The 19,230-nt window shown below is 41.9% G+C and overlaps 1 long non-coding RNA gene and 3 other non-coding genes across 5 annotated transcripts; all 4 read left to right on the forward strand.

Annotated features, from left to right (window-relative positions):
• Window positions 1–6,634: 6,634 nt before the first annotated feature.
• LOC114231823 (uncharacterized) lies at window positions 6,635–16,905 on the forward strand. 2 transcript variants are annotated; one of them, XR_003617817.2, is made up of 4 exons: window positions 6,635–6,802; window positions 10,352–10,518; window positions 12,020–12,153; window positions 16,760–16,905. It is a non-coding gene; the product is annotated as an uncharacterized LOC114231823 (long non-coding RNA). The 2 variants fall into 2 exon arrangements; XR_008555538.1 differs by having other exon boundaries at window positions 12,020–12,122.
• Window positions 11,804–11,934, forward strand: LOC114231839 (small nucleolar RNA SNORA63). The gene has a single exon (XR_003617830.1). It is a non-coding gene; the product is annotated as a small nucleolar RNA SNORA63 (small nucleolar RNA).
• Window positions 12,435–12,619, forward strand: LOC114231850 (small nucleolar RNA SNORA81). The gene has a single exon (XR_003617838.2). It is a non-coding gene; the product is annotated as a small nucleolar RNA SNORA81 (small nucleolar RNA).
• LOC129148628 (small nucleolar RNA SNORA63) lies at window positions 13,152–13,282 on the forward strand. Its single transcript, XR_008555630.1, has one exon. It is a non-coding gene; the product is annotated as a small nucleolar RNA SNORA63 (small nucleolar RNA).
• Window positions 16,906–19,230: the final 2,325 nt, after the last annotated feature.

Consider the following 19,230-nt stretch of genomic DNA (forward strand, 5'->3'; position numbering starts at 1 on the left):
TTCCCCACCCTCCTGCCTTCCTTACTTCCTTTTCTCCTTCCTAATTGTGATCTACATCCCTCCTCTAAAATATGGCAAGATTAAGGAACAAGCCAGAATAGCCCACCTCCCTCTCCAATTAATTAATTACCAACAATCAGCCACATCTATTGAACATCAATTATATGCCCAGAGTTGTGAAAGGCAGTGTTAAGTACAGCAACTACCACCGCTATATGACAAGGGACTGCTCTGTGCTTATTATAATGGTAGGTATTTCACAAACATCCTTTAAGCCTCACAATAACTCTGTAAGGGATTTAGTCTCATTTACAGATACTGCTGGTACAAACTGCATCTTCTGAATCTAGGCCATTCTCTCTTTTTTTAAAAAATATATTTTATTGATTTTCTACAGAGAGGAAAGGAGAGGGACAGAGAGCTAGAAACATCGATGTGAGAGAAACATCGACCAGCTGCCTCTTGCACACCCCCTACCGGAGATGTGCCCGCAACCAATGTACATGCCCTTGACCGAAATCGAACCTGGGACCTTTCAGTCCGCAGACCGACGCTCTATCCACTGAGCCAAACCGATTTCGGCTAGACCATTCTCTTCTTTCAGGTAAGGGTTCACCTGAGTTTGCAAAGAGAAACCATCCTCCAAACACTGCCAAGGTAGATTCCACCTCCCTGTTAGTGGACTATCAGTATTGCCTCTGACAATGAAGAAAAAGACAAAGGACCCCCCTTGGGTGCCACATGTGAGGATGAGGGATGCCTGAGGCACCACTGAGGCCATCTAGTTTAGTCTAGATCAGTGGTTCTCAAACTAGCAGAATCACTGTCCAGGTGATTTTTTAAAAATCCAGGTTCCTAATCCCATTTCCAGAGATTCTGATTCAGTAGTGTGGGATGGGCCCTGAGAATCTGCATGTCTAACAAGTCCCAGGAATACTGATGCTGCTGGTCCTAGGACCACAGTTAGGGCACCACTGGCCTACAGCAGGGCTCTTCAAACTTCTTAGACTGCACACCACAGTGTGATACAACTTTTATATCATGACACAGTAGACATACATACATGTAATTAAAAGAAAAGTTATATGGAACAATTTTTTCCTTACTACATCTGAAACCCTGAAATACTTTCTATTCTCTTTCTTTCTTTTCTTTTTTTTCCCCCCAAAACTGGTCCAAATTGCGGAGATTTGTATTTGGAAAGTATGGTATAGTAGATATGTAAGAAAATGTCCTTATTCTCTTAGAGATACATACTGAAGTTTTAGAGATGAGATGCCATTGTCAGTAATTTCAACTACCAAAGAGAATAAATGAGATAAATACTGGTAGGATAACCCTGAGTTGTGAGCCCAACTGTTCTAATATGCAGGACAAGACAGTGATCCTTGTCTGAGAGGGTCACACCACATGCCACCTACTACACAAATAACTGGATAGGTGAACCCAATAAGTGAAAAAGTCACCTGAATTAAAACAACAATGAGGTACCATCTCACACCTGTCAGAATGGCTATCATCAACAAATCAACAAATGGCAAGTGCTGGCGAGGATGTGGAGAAAAAGGAACCTTCGTGCACTGCTGGTGGGAATGTAGACTGGTGCAGCCACTGTGGAAAACAGTATGAAGTTTCCTCAAAAAGTTAAAAATGGAACTCTCCTTTGACCCAGTAATCCCACTTCCAGTACTATATTCAAAGAAACCAGAAACACCAATCAGAAAAGATATATGCACCCCTATGTTCATAGCAGCACAATTTACAATAGCTAAGATTTGGAAACAACCTAAGTGCCCATCAGCAGATGAGTGGATTAAAAAACTATGGTACATGGCCCTAACCGGTTTGGCTCCATGGATAGAGCGTCGGCCTGCAGACTGAAAGGTCCCAGGTTTGATTCTGGTCAAGGGCATGAACCTTGGTTGCTGGCACATCCCCAGTAGGAGGTGTGCAGGAGGCAGCTGATCGATGTTTCTCTCATCGATGTTTCTAACTCTATCCTTCTCTCTTCCTCTCTGTAAAAAAATCAATAAAATATATATTTTTAAAAACAACTATGGTACATCTACACAATGGAATACTACACCACTATAAAAAAGAAGGAACTTTTACCATTTGCAAGAACATGGATGGAATTGGAGAGCATTATACTAAGCAAAATAAGCCAGTAGGAGAAAGATAAATATAACATGATCTCACTCATATATAATGATCAACATAAACTGATGAACAAAAATAGATCCAGAGACAAATGGCAGGGGAGGGCGGGGGGGGGGGGGGGAACGGTTAGAGATCGACCAAAGGACTTGTATGCATGCATATTAGCATAACCAATGGACACAGACACTGGGGCATTGGGGACTTCCCCTGGAGGTGGGAATGGCTGCGGAGGGGGTGGGAAGGGAGGGTGTCAATGGGCGGGGGGTGGGGGGGGTAAGGAGACATATGTAAAACTTTAACAATAAAAAAAAGTCACCTGAGCTCACACCATTCTGACGGTCATTCCACTGTCATCTTCTGTCTCCTAAAATCAGCCTGAATTGCCTTTGCTCCTTTGCTCAAAGATTAGTTGACTATATTTGTGTGATATAGGTGATATATTATATCATAGATTATATACACACACACATCGAAAATGGCCTAAAGCAGACATCCATGTAATTACAGTTGTAAAATGAAGACATTTGGGGAAGAACATTGTATCATAGTTCATTCATTTGCAGTGGCTCTTTGTTCCTCTTTCCGGTGGTAATTTTAGAAATGAGTGTCAAATTTGAAATTAGCTCTGCTAAGTTGGGATTTTGCTGCTTGAACTCTGCACTGGGTCCTAAAATAAACTGATGTGAATGTAGTTCCTCTTCCCCCTCCGATGTGTGAAGAAGCAGCCATACCTCAACAGAATAGGAGGAAAAATCTAGAACTATTTCAAGTTTTATCTTTTTTGTATATGAAAATTAAGATAATAATGAAAAAAATCATGAAAAGGCATGGAATAAACTTAAATGCATAAATATTAAGTGAAAGAAGACAATCTGAAAGGCTGCTTACTATATGATTCCTGCTATATGACATTTTGGAAAAGGCAAAACTATAGGGACAGTAAAAAGATTAGTGATTGCCAGAGGTTATGGAGGGAGGGAGGAAAGAATAGTCAGACACAGGACTTTTAGATCCCATTTTTAGTGCAGTAAAACTACTCTTCATAGGATTATAAATTTTTGTCCAAACCCATAAAAGTACAATTCCAAGAGTGAACTTTAATATAAACTATAGAGAGAAACCAAGATGGAAGCATAGGTAAACACCTGAAATTGCTGCCTCGCACAACCACTTCAAAACTAGAACTAAAAGACAAAACGGACATCATCCAGAACCACAGGAAGGCTGGCTGAGTGGAAATTCTACAACTAGAAGGAAAGAGGAAAGCACACTGAGACTCAGAGGAGGTGCAGAAGTGAAGTGCAGAGGTACGAAGGTGCGAGCGCGTGCACACGTGCATGGAAAGGGCTGGCAACTGAGGACGCAGTTGTCTTTCTCAATCGGGAGGGAGACACAAACTCCCAACTGCTCTGAACTCCAGTTCTGGGCGAGACTCTGGGGACCCAGACTTATAAGGGGAGAAACTGGACTATCTGGCATCGGGCGGAACTCAAGGGCGGCTTTCTCTCAGAGGTGCTTGCAGCGATTACCATGGGACACTGAGACCCGGGGCCTCTTAGGGCAGAGCTGAGGATCAGCCATAGCTGTTTGCTCCGCCCTGTCGATTCCCTGAGACCCCACCCCACCCAAGCTGTGCCCAGAAGATTTTGCATATGAATGGCCTGGCCCTTTGCAATCTAAAATTACCTAACAAACTGCAGCTGAGTCAGAGAGACCCAGAACATCCAAAAGAAGGCGCAAGGCCCCACAGCAGCTTGCATTGCTTCACAGCTGGAGCTCATCTGGGCACCTCCAAACCCCAAACAAAGAAGAGGAATCTGCAGATCTCTCCATAGTTCCTGCTAGGTGGCCTCAGGCAGAGGCTAAATTAGCACCTCCTTGGAGATCCAAGAGCCAGTATACCCAGGGGTCAGAGTGGGACCCTCCAGATTACAACTCCTCAGATCCATAAGGGACACACTCAGGGGGAAGACTCAGTGAGCACCAAAGCCCCACTGAAGCAAGTCCTGCCTCATAAGGATGTCTTCAGCACAGCAGTTCTCCCATTATAGTTAAGCTGGTCCTCACAGCCAATTGGCCTGGAGGTCAATTCCACCCAGTGATACCAACAATAATCAAGACTTAACTACAACAAGACTGTGCACACAGCCCACAAAGGGGTGCACCAAGAGTGTCCACCTCAGGTAACGGGGAGGCTGAGCCACTGGGCCCTATAGGACACCTAGCACACAAAGCCACTCTGTCAACACAGGGAAGCAGCCAAAATGCAAAAACAAAGAGGTCACAAATGACAGAAATGGAGGAAAGCAAACTAATGGATATAGAGTTCAAAACCACGGTTATAAGGTTTTTCAAGAATTTTCTAGAAACCGCTGATAAATTTAGTGAGACCCTCGAGGATATGAAAAAGGACCAACTAGAAATTAAGCATACACTGACTGAAATAAAGAATAAAATACAGAGATCCAACAGCAGACTAGAGGATCGCAAGAATCAAGTCAAAGATTTGAAATACAAAGAAGCAAAAAACACCCAACCAGAAAAGCAAAAAGAAAAAAGAATCCAAAAATATGAAGATAGTGTAAGGAGCCTCTGGGACAACTTCAAGCATACCAACATCCAAATTATGGGTGTGCCAGAAGAAGAAAGAGAGCAAGCTATTGAAAACCTATTTGAAGAAATAATGATAGAAAACTTCCCCCACCTGGTGAAAGAAATAGACTTACAAGTCCAGGAAGTGCAGAGAACCCCAAACAAAAGGAATCCAAAGAGGACCACACCAAGACACATCATAATTAAAATGCCAAGAGCAAAAGAAACAGAGAGAATATTAAAAGCAGCAAGAGAAAAACAGTTAGTTACCTACAAGGAAGCACCCATACGATTGTCAGCGGATTTCTCAACAGAAACTATGCAGGCCAGAAGGGAGTGGCAAGAAATATTCAAAGTGATGAATATCAAGAACCTACAACCAAGATTACTCTACCCAGCAAAGCTATCATTCAGAATTGAAGGGCAGATAAAGAGCTTCACAGATAAGAAAAAGCTAAAGGAGTTCATCACCACCAAACCAGTATTATATGAAATGCTGAAAGGTATTCTTTAAGAAGAGGAAGAAGAAGAAAAAGGTAAAGATAAAAACTATGAACAACAAATACATATCTATCAACAAGTGAATCTAAAAATTAAGTGAATAAAAAATCTGATGAACAGAATAAACTGGTGAATATAATAGAATAAGAGGCATAGAAAGGGAATGGACTGACAATTCTCAGGGGAAAGGGGTGTGAGGGGTGCGGGAAGAGAATGGACAAAAATCGTACACCTATGGATGAGGACAGTGAGGGGGGGGGGTAAGGACAGAGGAGGGGGTGGGAACCAAGTAGAGGGGAGCTATAGGGGGGAAAAAGAGGAACAACTGTAATAATCTGAACAATAAAGATTTATTAAAACAAAAACTATATATATATATATACTATAACTTTCAGTGATTATAATGTATCAATGTGGGTTCATTAATCATAACAAATGCACCTCTCTGGTGAGGGATGTTGGTAATGGGGGAGGCTATGCATGTGTGGTGGCAAGTAGTATATGGGAAATCTCTATCTTCGGTCAATTGTGCTGTGAACCTAAAACTTCTATTAAAAAAATTAAGTCCAATATGTAATGCTTTCTACAAAAAAAGGTTAAAAAAAAATAAAGTCCACAAACTTGCAACTAGAAGTTGAATAAGTTCTGGAGATCTAATGTACTGCATAGTGATTACAGTCAACAACACTGTATTATATACTTCAAAGTTGCTAAGAGATTAGATCTTGAATATTCTTACCACAAAAAAAAAAAGAATAAATCTGTGACACGATAGAGGTGTTAGCTATGGCTATCGTGATAATCTTACTGCAATACATAAATGTATCAAATAAATCCATTGTATACGTACTTAAACTTATACAATATATACCAATTATGTCTCAGTTTTTTAAAATAGCATTATAGAAAAATTGTCTTAAAATTCTGTAATTTTGTTTTTGAGATGATTAAAAAGAGAATTTTTAAAAATAATGCCTTTCACATTCTTGAAAATACAAAAGTTTGTATTCTTATCCCACACTCTTTTATACCCTACGACAGCCACCCTCTGTGCTTTAGCGGCTCTAAAGATGAAAGGTCATGAGGGTTCCTCGCCGTGGAGCCCAAGAGAGCAAGAACCCACAGGCCGACCGCAGGACAGAGGGACCGGCACCCAGGGCGCTCAGGAGGCTGAAGGCGGGGCAAACCCCTCGGAGCAGGAGCCCAGCGGAGGAGGCGGGGACCACACGCGACGGGCGCGCGGTCCGATTGGCCGAGCGCCACTGAACCTGCTCGGTCCTCCGATTGGTTCGAGCGGCGACGCGCCCTCTCGAGTGCCTCGCTCGGATTGGCCTGTTTCTCGGCCCAGACCTGGATGGTGGCCAGAGGAGGACAAGAGGCTTCGGTGCGGGATGGAGGGACGACTTGGGAGGACGTCTGAGCTGCACGTCTACTAGCGGCTGGGATCCAGGGATATGGCGGCCACCTATGTGCTGTCGGTGCTGCTGGTGGCGACTGAGCGGACCCGGCGGCAGCGTGTCCCGAGCCCGCTGCCGCTGCTGCGCCCGAGGTACTGGGGGTGGGGGGTGGGGGGGGCGGGGAAGTGGGGGAGGAGACGGGGAGGTAGGGCTCCTGCCTGTGCTGTTTGGCCCCCTTTTAGCAATGAGAGATGCGCGGGTACCCGAGGGTGGGAGGGGAGGAGGAGGAGAGGAAAGAATCTGCAAGTCGGGGAAGTCTGCTTCCAATTCCACCTGCGGGAGGGAGTCCTCCTACAGCCAGCCCTCCCCTTTCTTCCCCTTCCCACCGGCCACCCTTCAGCCTGCCGTTGGCCTCAGTTTCTCCATGTACGAGGTGCGGGGAATGGCGCCGGGCCTGCCATCTTTTATGCGCACCTCGCCATGGGTTGGTTGCCAACTTTAGCAATAAAAATACAGGATGCTCTTTAAAGTTACATTTCAGATGAACACCAAACAATCTTTTAGCATAAGTATGTCCCCGATATAAAATAAAAGTAAAATATAAAACAGTGTTATTTGTCGGAAATTTAACGGGGCGTCCTCTTGTGTACCTGGCAACCCCAGGCAAGAATGATGACACTTGGACACGCCCTAACCATTTGCAGAGTAAGCCTTCCCTGTGTGGGGAGTGCGGTGCTCATCCATGCTCTGATGAAACCTGAAGCGGGCGGCCAGGACGCCTTCAAAGCCCATTTCAGTTCTGCTGTCCTTCATCAGGGTGCGGTTCACAGGAAGACTCCTGGGGAATTCTTCCTCATTGTTGGAATGAATCTAGTTAACGAAAGCGAACTTATCGTTCAGAAGGGCTGAAGAGTTGTTTTATATTCAAGTTCCCCGCCGTGGCATTTACTTTATATTTTTGGGAAGAAGTAACTGTATTAAACTGCCAAAGAATAGTTATTTACTATGTGATTTTGAAAATATATTTTATATATTAAATCACAGTGGCATGTCATTTGGCTTTGATGTCAGTGGGGAAGGGTATATTCATATGTGTTGCAAGCGATCCATACATCACTGTAAAGGTAGGGTTGAAGTAGCATAGTGTATAAAAGCTGAAGCTCAAATTGTGGAATGGGACACACCTGGGTTCAAAGCCCAGCTCCAGCACTTTGGAGGCAGTAGGCAAATTATATAATCTCACTGGGCCTTAGTTACCTCCTCTTTGCAATAGAGACGATAATTTCCACTTCATGGGATTGTTGTATTAAATCCTTGTCCATTGTCTGGGACATTAAAAGTAATTTTACCTGTTATTAGCCATTGTAATTGGACTTTTAATAAGTGTGGGGTTTTGGCATAAATCATTAGATAATCATTACATTTTTAAATTTTAAGTTGAAAAAAGCCAAGCAATTAAGGATATTATTATGGATATCTTGAACTTCAGGGAAAAGAAACATACTGTTTAATAATAATTAAAGCAGATATTTTAGTCTATAATATAACAATTTTATCAGATCAAATATCTGTAAGCTGGGCTAATATAAAAAATATTTATATATCTGTATCTTTTCTTGCTCCTCATGTGTAATTTATATAGTTTCATTTTTATTGTGTTTTATGTAAATAGGAAGAAACATTATCAGCATCAAAAATGACTACAGGGCTATGGTTGAAGTCAGAAAATGGGTGTATAGTCAGTGGCTGTTTTTAGTGAGGTATACTGAGTATATTTTAAAAACTAGAGGCCAAGCTTTTAGAATTTTTATGTTTTTGTATATTGTTTTATATCCTCAGTGTGTACATTGTTAAAGTAGTTTTCTTATAAACTATTCCCTGAAATTCCTCTTGGGAACTTTTCTCATTTTTTTTTCTCCAAAAAACTACAAAACATTTTCACCACCTAGAAAGGAATATGTAATTTTGAAGATTCAAGTTTTAATTTTTGCAACCACTCTTTATTACCCAAGTGATCATAAACATGTCCCTTAACATATCTGGCCCTTGGTTTATTTGTAATATCATAACTAACAAAAACCTTTTCCCTCACCCCCAAGATTTATAAATGCTATCAGTGATTATTAGATACTAGAGGCCCCTTCGTCTTCGCTGCAGACTCAGGCCAGAGTCTGCCGTCTTCGTCTTGTCTGCGACCAGAGTGCTGCTCCTGTAGATCCCTTCGCCCCCCCTCCCCTGCTCTCCCTCTCATAGCAGAAGTCCTGCCCAGCCCAGCCATCCCACGCCTGGACAGCTGGGCAGCTGCCATCTTTGGCCTTCTAATTTGCATATTCCCTCCTGATTGGCTGGTGGGCATGGCTTGGCGTAGTGGAGTGATGGTTAATTTGCATGTTTCTCTTAGATTATCCGCCAGGAAAAACTTCAACCATGGATGAATCCAACTATATGTCTTCTTTGTGCCTACAGCTGGAGAAATTGGTACACTGGGAAAATTTGGTTAAAAAAAAATTAGTTCATGGTAGTCAACTTCACCTGGGCTTTCATTCTTCCATTTTATGCAACTGCTGTATCAAATCCTCTTCACTCTTTTCAAAACCCTGATATCTCCTACAAGCCATTCTCAACAAAGATCTCAGTGTTATTGAGAAAAATAGAATACCTGAGCTAAGCTTCCTGCCAGGAAATCTGCCCATCCACCTTCATCTGCGCCCATCCAACTTCCATCAAAGTCTATGCTCTGATTCCTTTCCCTCTCCCATCACAGGGATCTCATTACATCCAGGGTTTGACTGTTGGTATTGACTTTGACCACCTGTCTGAAATAATATTTGTGAGGACTCTCCACTCTAAAGTTGCTCTGAGAAATGATGAACCAGCCAGCTTTTTTTTTTTTTTTTTTACTTTTTTAGACAAAGAAACAATATATATATTTTTAAGAAGTGACAAGATAAATACACTTAGGTTGGGGTGCTCCTTAGTGAGTTTGGGCTTGGGCAGTAAGTTAGTGAAGGAGTAACACGGTTTGTTTATGTAAGCTTTTCGGCCCTGGATTCCTTACCTCTAGTGATGAGGGTGTCTCCCTCAGCTTCCCTGCAGCAAGGAGTGCACCTCTAACTGCAGAGGTGTATTTCCTGCATGCAAGGCAACAAGCCAGCGTCAGTGGGCCCTTCTTGCACCAGCTGCTTGTCAAGTAGCTTTAATTCAAAGTAATCAGTATGCCATGTGGAACACTTTGGGGTGGCCTGCCCTGGGCCCCAACAAAGTTGTAGGCTTTATTTAGATCAAGGCTCTATAGTTTCCTATTGAACAGGTACTTATTTTTAAAGTGAATGATACATATAGAACATCTTGCCTTGGAGCTGTAATCAGAGCTTGTTCTCTATTTACATGTCTTACACATAGAAGAATAATATAGGAAATGTTCGTTTTGATACTTTAATTATCTTTAAGAAACAGGATCCCAAGTTTGAAAAGGCACAAAAATCTCATTAAAAATGAGACACTTAAAAGGATTCTATCATGAAGCAGTTTGATTAGTTGTAAATTTGGAAGTGATTCTGTGTTGTGCTGTATAAAAGCTGTTTGCAGACCAGAATTTTAAACTAAATATGAACAGTTCGGCATTTAGCCATGTGCTTCGGAAATCATTTGATGGAGCCTTTATTTCTGCAGCATAATAACTTAAAGCTTTTGACTTTTAGATCCAAAAGGTAAATCTGGCTCTTGAATACTGTCTGGGAACAACTTGTCATGCCTGCTTTGTGGAATTGGTGTTCAAAAATGAAATGCAAAAATGCAGACTGTCCCAGCACATACTGGTTATTGGTACTCCAGGGAGAACAGGAGACTTTAAATAGAGGATATCTTTGTAAGTATTACCATGTTTTTCCTAGGGCATTTTTTACCATCATATGTGGGATATGGTAAAGAAAAATAATTAGCTTAATTGTTTAAACTAATTGCCATGCATGAATATCTAGAGGTAATACTAAGACTTTTTTTTAATATATTATATTGATTTCAGAGAGGAAGGGAGCGGGGGAGAGAGAGATAGAAACATCAATGATGAGAGAGAATCATTGATTGGATGCCTCCTGTACGCCCTACACTGGGAATTGAGCCCGCAACCTGGGCATATGCCCTGACCGGGAATCAAACCATGACCTCCTGGTTCATAGGTCAGTGCTCAACCACTGAGCCACGCCATCTGGCAAGACTTTTCTTTAATAGACTTTATTTTTTCAGAATGGTGTTAGAGTTGCAGACACATTGAGACAATAGTACGGAGAGTTCCCAGATACCCTGCACCCAGTTATGCATATTATTAACATCTTATATTAGTAGGGTACATTTGTTTAAATTAATGAACCAACATTGGTACATTATCTTGAACCAAAGTCCAGAGTTTATTCAGATTTCCTTGATTTTTACCTAATGTCTTTCTGTTCCAGGATCCCACCTGGGTTGATTACCTTGACAGTTTTGAGGAGTATTGGTCTGATAGTTTTAGAATGCCCTACATTTGAAATTTGTCTGCTGTTTTTCTTTTTGTAATATATTTTATTGATTTTTTACAGAGAGGAAGGGAGAAGGAGAGGGATAGAGAGTTAGAAACATTGAAGAGAGAGAAACATCGATTCAGCTGCCTCCTGCACACCCCCTACTGGGGATGTGCCCGCAACCTAGGTACATGCCCTTGACCGGAATCGAACCTGGGACCCTTCAGTCCGCAGGCCGACGCTCTATCCACTGAGCCAAACCAGTTAGGGCCTGATGTTTTTCTTAAGGTTAGACTTGGGTTAGGGATTTTGGAGAGGAAGACCACAGAGTTAAAGTGCCATTTTCTCATTACATCAAGGGTTTGATTTGGTATTGACCTTGATCACCTGGCTTAGGTAGTATTTGTGAGGTTTCTCCACTGTAACATTCCTCTTCCCTTCCTGCTCCATACCATAATTTTTGGAAGGAAGGCTCTATGCACAACCCACACTTAAGTAAGACTTATTTTTTTATTTTCCAAAATGGATCAAGATGCTTGTTTTTGGATGAGGCAAATAAATATGTTGAGCCAAGAGAGAAAAGATCAAATCCATGAGATTTACCAGAAATTAAATACAAGTATTGAGGTATGACATGATTTTTCTGTAGCTGGCAGGTTGGGTTAATTGTTACAATATAGCTGTGAAGTGCTATATTGTCCCTCCCCCTGCTGAGAGTAAGTGTTTCCTACAATCTCTGTCTGACTCATTTCCGTAGTAAGACAGGGACGCTTGGTCTCAAACATTTTTTTTCTCCAAGTATTATTTATGAAAACTATTATAGCTGCTTAATTAATGTGTCAACATAATTAGTTATTGTCTCTTTTTAAGGTTGTGCTGCTTTCTGCCTGATGCCAGTCGATCTGTTGCAAGTCATCAGTTCATGAGATCCATTTCAAATTCTGGTGAAGAAGGAAGAATTGACCCTTGAAAGGTTCAACATTTTATAATAATTTTGAAAGAGGGTAATGTTATTTTAATTGATATATTTAAAAATTATAGCCAGGATTTAAAAAATATATTTGTATTGATTTCAGAGAGGAAGGGAGAATGAGAGGGAGAGATAGAACATCAATGATGAGAGAGAATAATTGATCAGCTGCCTCCTGCACACCCCCCATTGGAAATCAAGCCACAACCCTGGCATGTGTCCTGACTGGGAATCAAACCATGACCTCCTGGTTCACAGGTCAATGCTCACCCACTGAGCCACACCAGCCGGCCTAGCCAGGATTTTTTTTTTTTAACCTTCTTATTTAAGCTCTGTGCTAAAATAGCAGAACCTAGTATCGTGTCTATGTATAGTATTTGTAGTAAAGCTAGCAGAGTAAACGTAAGAAGGAAAATAATGGTATCAGGTAGTAGAAAAACTAAGATTAACTTTTTTTTTTAAGTCCAGGGTATTTTATTCTTAGATTAGATACAATAATATCTGTATTTAGGTGAAATTAACAGAATGAATTTCTAACTGGTCTCTTCCAATGGTAGGGATGAGAGAAATCAAATGGCTTTTTATTGTGACTCTGAGATGAACTCTGAGATTTCACTCTAAAATACTGTAGGGAAGGAAATTGTATGTTCTTTGTGCGTTATGAGAGACCAGCAAGTACATGGGCTGTTCTTTCTCAGAACACGGGGCAAAGGTAGATGGGCTTCTTGTTTTGTTTTGTTTTGTTAATCCTCACCAGAGGATATTTTTTCATTGAGTTTAGAGAGAATGGAAGGGAGAAAGAGACCTCAATTGGTTGCCACCCTCTCCCCACCAGGGCCAGGGATCAAGGCCCTTGACCTGAATCGAACCCAGGACCCTTCAGTCCTCGGGCCAGTCCTCGGGCCACTGAGCCAAATTGGCTAGACTGGCTTCTGAGAAAAATATGTGCCAGGAATTTCAGTTTCTGATGTGATAAGAGGGCTGTTGCTAATTAAGACACTGTTAATATCTAATTATTTCCTTAATAAATAGAAGCAGGATCTAGTTACAGTGTAGCTGCGAAGTGCTGCATTGTCTTTGCACTCTGCTCAAAATAAAACTGTTTCCTTCCAAGCCCTGTGGCCGTGGTGCTGTAGCCGCCAGGGATGTGTGGTCTCACACATGTTTCCCAGCTTAAATGCTGAGTGGACTAAGGACTCTTTTTTTTTTTTTAATCTTTATTGTTGAAAGTATTACAGATGTCCTGTTTGTTTGTTTGTTTGTTTGTTTGTTTGTTTTTCCCCATTGACCCCTTCTCCACGCACCCGCCCCTCCCAGGTCTTCACCATTCTTGTCTGTTTAACCAGCGACTCTTGAGCATTAAGTCTGTTAATACTTTGCAGGTGGTAACAGAAAGAAACATTTTCAAGAAGGAATTGAGATAAGGGACAAACCACATTTTGATTACTATGACTTATTGGGAGTTCAATTCCTTTTTAATTATAATATCTCCCAACAGTTGGCTTTGAGGGGAAAATTTTAAGTCACCTTTGTCAGTTCAAGCTATGTAGGGAGGATAAAGACAGCACTCCACAGCGAGCTTTATGCCGGCTGTGCAGTTCATGACTCTTCCATGGCCCAGAAGAGTGCTCAGCAGTTTATTTTTAATCAGAATGTGTATATATGCTATCATGTCTCAGGCTCATGATTTTTATGTACAACTAGTATCTATGGTTATAAACTATGATCTGCCCACTACTTGTGAAAACTATATTCTTAGTTAAGTATTTGCCATCTTCATTGAATAACTTGTTTTTATTCCGGTGAATTGCCATCATGTATCGCTTTTTAAGTGTGATTTTTGTTGGGCATACAACCTCGAATATCAGATAAAGAATCAAGAAAATAATCATATCACCTAATAATGTGATAAGATGTATTTAAAATGGTACTTTTGGAAGATTCATGGTTGATCAGAACACAGAGGGAAAGCAAATGTGAAATAAAACGTCTAGATTGTGGACTTTATACAGTTGATATTTTTTTTAAAAATCAATAATGTTATTAGATCTGGTTGTCTTAACTTGCACAAGTCTTTTTATATATTATTATCATCATCATCATTATTATTATTTAGTCATGTTGCTCAACTCTTGTGCTTTCTTGGTGATTACTCTATAACTGGGATTTTCTCACCATTTCTGGTAGCAATTTTATTGACTCTGGCACAGTCAGAGTCATTACATAAATTTAATTATATCTTGCTACTAATGTAAAACTAACTTTGTTTAAAAAAATATAATAGTTGCCAAAACCGGTTTTGCTCAGTGGATAGAGTGTCGGCCTGCGGACTCAAGGGTCCCAGGTTCGATTCCGGTCAAGGACATGTACCTTGGTTGCGGGCACATCCCCAGTAGGGGGTGTGCAAGAGGCAGCTGATCGATGTTTCTCTCTCATCGATGTTTCTAACTCTCTATCCCTCTCTCTTCCTCTCTGTAAAAAATCAATAAAATATATTTTTTAAAAAATAAAAATATATAATAGTTGATGAGAATAGGTGACAAGGTGGGGCTCAGAAATGGCATTGGCCTGATTTGGGGCATCCTATCTAATAATAGACAAATATGCAAATTGACCATACCTCCGACACACCCACAAGCCACGCCCACAAGTCACACCCACCATCCAATCAGAGCGAGTCTGCAAATTAACTCAACCAAGATGGCTACAGCCACAGAGAGCAAGGTTTCCTAGGTAACAGAGGAAGCCAAACTTTCCGCCTGCCCTTGCCAGGCCTAAACCTCCACTCAAGCTACAAAGTTTCAATTATAGAAGGTAAACAAATTCAAACAGAAATGGCGGCAGAACAGAGCTTGAGAGAGCAGGCCAGGGTTGCCGGTGACAACAGGGGAAGCAAAGCTTTCCGCACTTATAACCCCAACACAAATGGCTGCCTGCCTTAGAGGGAGCCCCAGGCTTGGCTCCGCTCCAGGCTACAAAGTTTCAATTGTAGAAGGAAAATAAATTCCAGATACCAGGGCCTCAGCTTGGGTTGCCAGGGGGCGTGGCCGGCCTGCAAACCACCACAGGCCCCTCGCTCAGGCCGCCCCACGCCCCAAGGGAACCCCACCCTGATCAGGGACACCCTTCAGGGCAAACCAGCTGGCCCCAACCCCTGTACCAGGCCTCTATCCTATCTAATAAAAGAGTAATATGCAGATTGATCATCACTGCAACACACAATATAGCTGCCCCCATGTGGTCAAAGATCCTGCCCCCATGTGGACACAAGATGGCCAGCAGGAGAGGGCAGTTGGGAGGCACCCAGCTTTCAAGGGAGGCAGTTGAGAAGGACCAGGCCTGCAAGGGAGGGCAGTTGGAGGTGATCAACCCTGCAGGAGAGGGCAGTTAGGGGTGACCAGGCCGGCAGAGGAGGGAAGTTGGGGGCAAACAGGCTGGCAGCAGAGTGGTTAGGGGGTGATCAAGCTGGCAGGCAGAAGTGGTTAGGGGCAATCAGGAAGGCAGGCAGGCAAGCAGTTGGGAGCCAGCAGTCCTGGATTGTGAGAGGGATGTCCGACTGCCCGTTTAGGCCCGATCCCAGTGGGATCGGGCCTAAACGGGCAGTCGGACATCTCTCGAGGGGTCCCAGATTGGAGAGGGTACCGGCTGGGCTGCAGGACAAACGCCCCTCCATGCACGAGTTTCGTGCACCAGGCCTCTAGTGCATTCATAAGTGCAACAATATATTTGGATAAAGAGTTAGTGTTTCCATATTTGTTTTTCTCTTGTCCTGGTTATTTGATCCAGCCAACACATTTTAATTGGTTGTATTATGTGTATCAGTAGAGTGGAGAGCTGTGATGGTAAACATATTTCAATGATTTGTGTTATGTTATACTGTATGAGGTGATCAGAAAACACTGATAAATATGGGTTACCATAGAAAATTTTTGGAGTTTCCCCTTCCCCCCAAAAAAACCCTACATATACTGGAAAAGTTTTAAGTGCTGTATCAGGTCTGTCCAATAGGACTTTCTGCAGTGATGGAAATGTTCTCTGTCAGTGCTGCCCAACACAGCAGTGATGGGCCATATGTGGCTATTGAAATGTGGTTAATTCAACTGAGGACCTGAATTTTATTTAATTTTTTAATTTTAATTAATTTAAACTTAAATAGCCATATGTGGCTAGTGATTATTATATTGGACAGCATAGTCCTAAATGATAGTTAACAATCCAGAATTTGTATTTGCAGTTTATAGTTCCAAATATGTTCAAAGGGTAGCATGACTGTTCTTTTTGTTTTGTCCCTGGTGTTGACATCTGTCCCAGGCTGACACCTGCTCTTGGCCCACTTTGGTATGGGATTTAATTTCACTGCCCCAAACACAATGCTGTCCTCTGTTTTATAAATAATAATACTCAAGATGCCTGATAGAATCTGCTCTTGCAGCCAGATGAATTCTTTGGTACTAACTACAAAAGAAGACTTTTATTTTTCCCTAGATATTTTGATGAGCATCTAGTGCTCCAATTACAAGTACTCTGTATAAACTTGGCAAGAAAATAACCACTGATGGTTAACAAGCAGCTCATATTGTTAGTAGTTCACGTAGGATTTGGTAAGTAATATTCACATGAATAACTTTTCTTCTGTTCAGAGTTGGCAGGAGGAGGAACATTGGGAGGAAAACTGTGGCCATAAGTATTGAAGAAGACGAGCGTTCTTCACGACACTCAGACTTTCCACCACACTGTAGTGGAGGAAATTTTTTTAAATTAAATTTATTGGAGTGACATTGGTTAATAAAATTATGTAGATTTCAAGTATACAAGTCTATGATATATCATCAGAACATCGCATTATGCCCTAGCTGGTTTGGTTCAGTGGATAGAGTGTCGGCCTGTGAACTGAAGGGTCCCAGGTTCAATTCTGATCAAGGGCACATGGTTGCAGGCTTGATCCCCATTAGAGGGCATGCAGGAGGCAGCTAGTCAATGATTCTCTCATCATTGATGTTTCTATCTCTCTCTCCCTCTCCCTTCCTCGCTGAAATCAATAAAAACACATATTTTTTTTTTTAAAAGGCACTCGGAAGTTTAAGGAACCCTTATTTTATGATGTACACACCAGTGTGTTCACATTTCCTCCCCCCTACATACAAGACAACTTATCAGCAAGAAAGTTCTTTATGTGGCTTCGCTTGGAACTTCATTCCCTCTAAATTCTAAATTCTAATCCACATACTCTCCAGTACACTCATCTTCAACCACAACCTCTATATATTCATTTAGAACACTCTGCCCACACCTCCCTGCCCCCAACTCCCTCACCCCACCCAGCAAGCCCCTGTCCCACCTCCCTGTCTTGGATGAGTAACCATCTGGCACCTTCACCCTCCTCTCCTCGGTTCCCGTCCTCCCACCCCAACAGCCCCAGACCTCAGGTCACCCCGTCTTCTCGGCTCCTACAACACCCGCCAGGCTGCTGGGGAAGGTGTGACACCCAGGCAGGCAGCATCCCTGCCCATGGCCATACCCAGCTGTGGGCAGGGCACTCCATGTTGTGTGGCTGTCCTCCACTTGTCCCGACCTTCTCCCTCTCCCAGTCTCCTCACCAGCCCTGCTAAGTCTCCCCGTCTCCGAGGCCTGTCTTCCTCACTCTTAGCTGATGCACTTACTTCCTGCCTCAGAGAGAAAGGAGAAGAGTCACACAGTGTCAGCTTCTCATTCCCATGTGTGTCGGATTCCCAGACTCCCACCCTCCATTCCCTCTCTGAGGCACACTGAAGGTCAGGGCGAGGCGCTCACTTGAGGCATAACATTTAAGGGGACATAAAAAAGTGTAGTAATAAAAATCAATCCTATTTAAATGTGAAGTTCTTTTTAAAAATTAAAATTAATGCAAAAATCCACAATAAACAAAATATCAGAATTTAAATAGAGACAGGATCCTACCCAACATTTACTTAACCTGCCTCACTCGCCTCACCCTAATCCTGTGGCTGACTGTATGCAGCCCTCGGGTGCTGAATGTTTCAGACAGGCAAGTAATCTCGATTCTGCATTCATCTATACATAATGGAAACAGGTTTCACTGAAAAACACTTACACTTAACTATATCCAATACAGATTTTCACTTAAAAAAAATTCTGACCCATTGAGTGCAGACCTGCAATTTGAAGAAACAACCAGTAGAGGGATCCGAAATTCTCTCCTACTGTAAAAGGACCATCTTCCCTTCTGAGCATTGCCATAACAAAAACAAACCCCAATGTTCATAGAAGTAGGTGATGTAATCCAAAGGGAAGACTAAAGGAGTAGGACTAGGACTATCAGGGGAAAAAAATAACTAAATAATTTAATATTCCATTCTGACTTCAGGCTCCTCCTTATTGGGGAAATAAAGTATTATAATGAAACCTACCCCTCTGAATATCCCTATATTTTCTGTATGGAAATACATTCAAATTTTAGTTCTCTTATTCTAGTTTGATTAGTTTCATAGGAATTGTGGTCTCATTAAAAATCCAATATTCAAAGTACCCCATGATGAGGATTTCTAGGCAGTTACAGTAAGAGTCCATTTTACTATTTTGTACCTTTTACTTTTAATCTTTCAAGTCCCATGGTAGGATAATTCTTGGGTCTGTCCCAAGGTTGGCAAAGGAAAGAGAAAATTACCTATAAATTCTTTATGCTAGCTACATCAGTTTCCACATTCTATAAATTTCTTTTCCTAGCTTGTTTTGGAGATCTATTGCTCCCCATTAAACAAATGTGCCCCTGTTAAAACCAGTCCAGGAGCCAAATGGGCATGTTCAAAGAAATCAAAAATCATTCAGAATTTACTGGAAAGCTTGTGTTTCAACTTGGTAGATTGTCTCAGTAAATCCACTGTCCTGGTGCTGAAAAGCATAAATGGTTGCTGTGTAGTAGTGATTGCTTATCGGCCAGTGGTCGGCAAACTCATTAGTCATCAGAGCCAAATATCAACAGTACAATGATTGAAATTTCTTTTGAGAGCCGAAAACCGACTTCTGCACATGGGCCACGAAGTTTCAATTGCACTGTATGTGCGTGCCCGCACGTGGTATTTTGTGGAAGAGCCACACTTAAGGGGCCAAAGAG

Source organism: Eptesicus fuscus, chromosome 3 (genome assembly GCF_027574615.1).
Source record: "Eptesicus fuscus isolate TK198812 chromosome 3, DD_ASM_mEF_20220401, whole genome shotgun sequence".
NCBI lineage: Eukaryota > Metazoa > Chordata > Mammalia > Chiroptera > Vespertilionidae > Eptesicus > Eptesicus fuscus.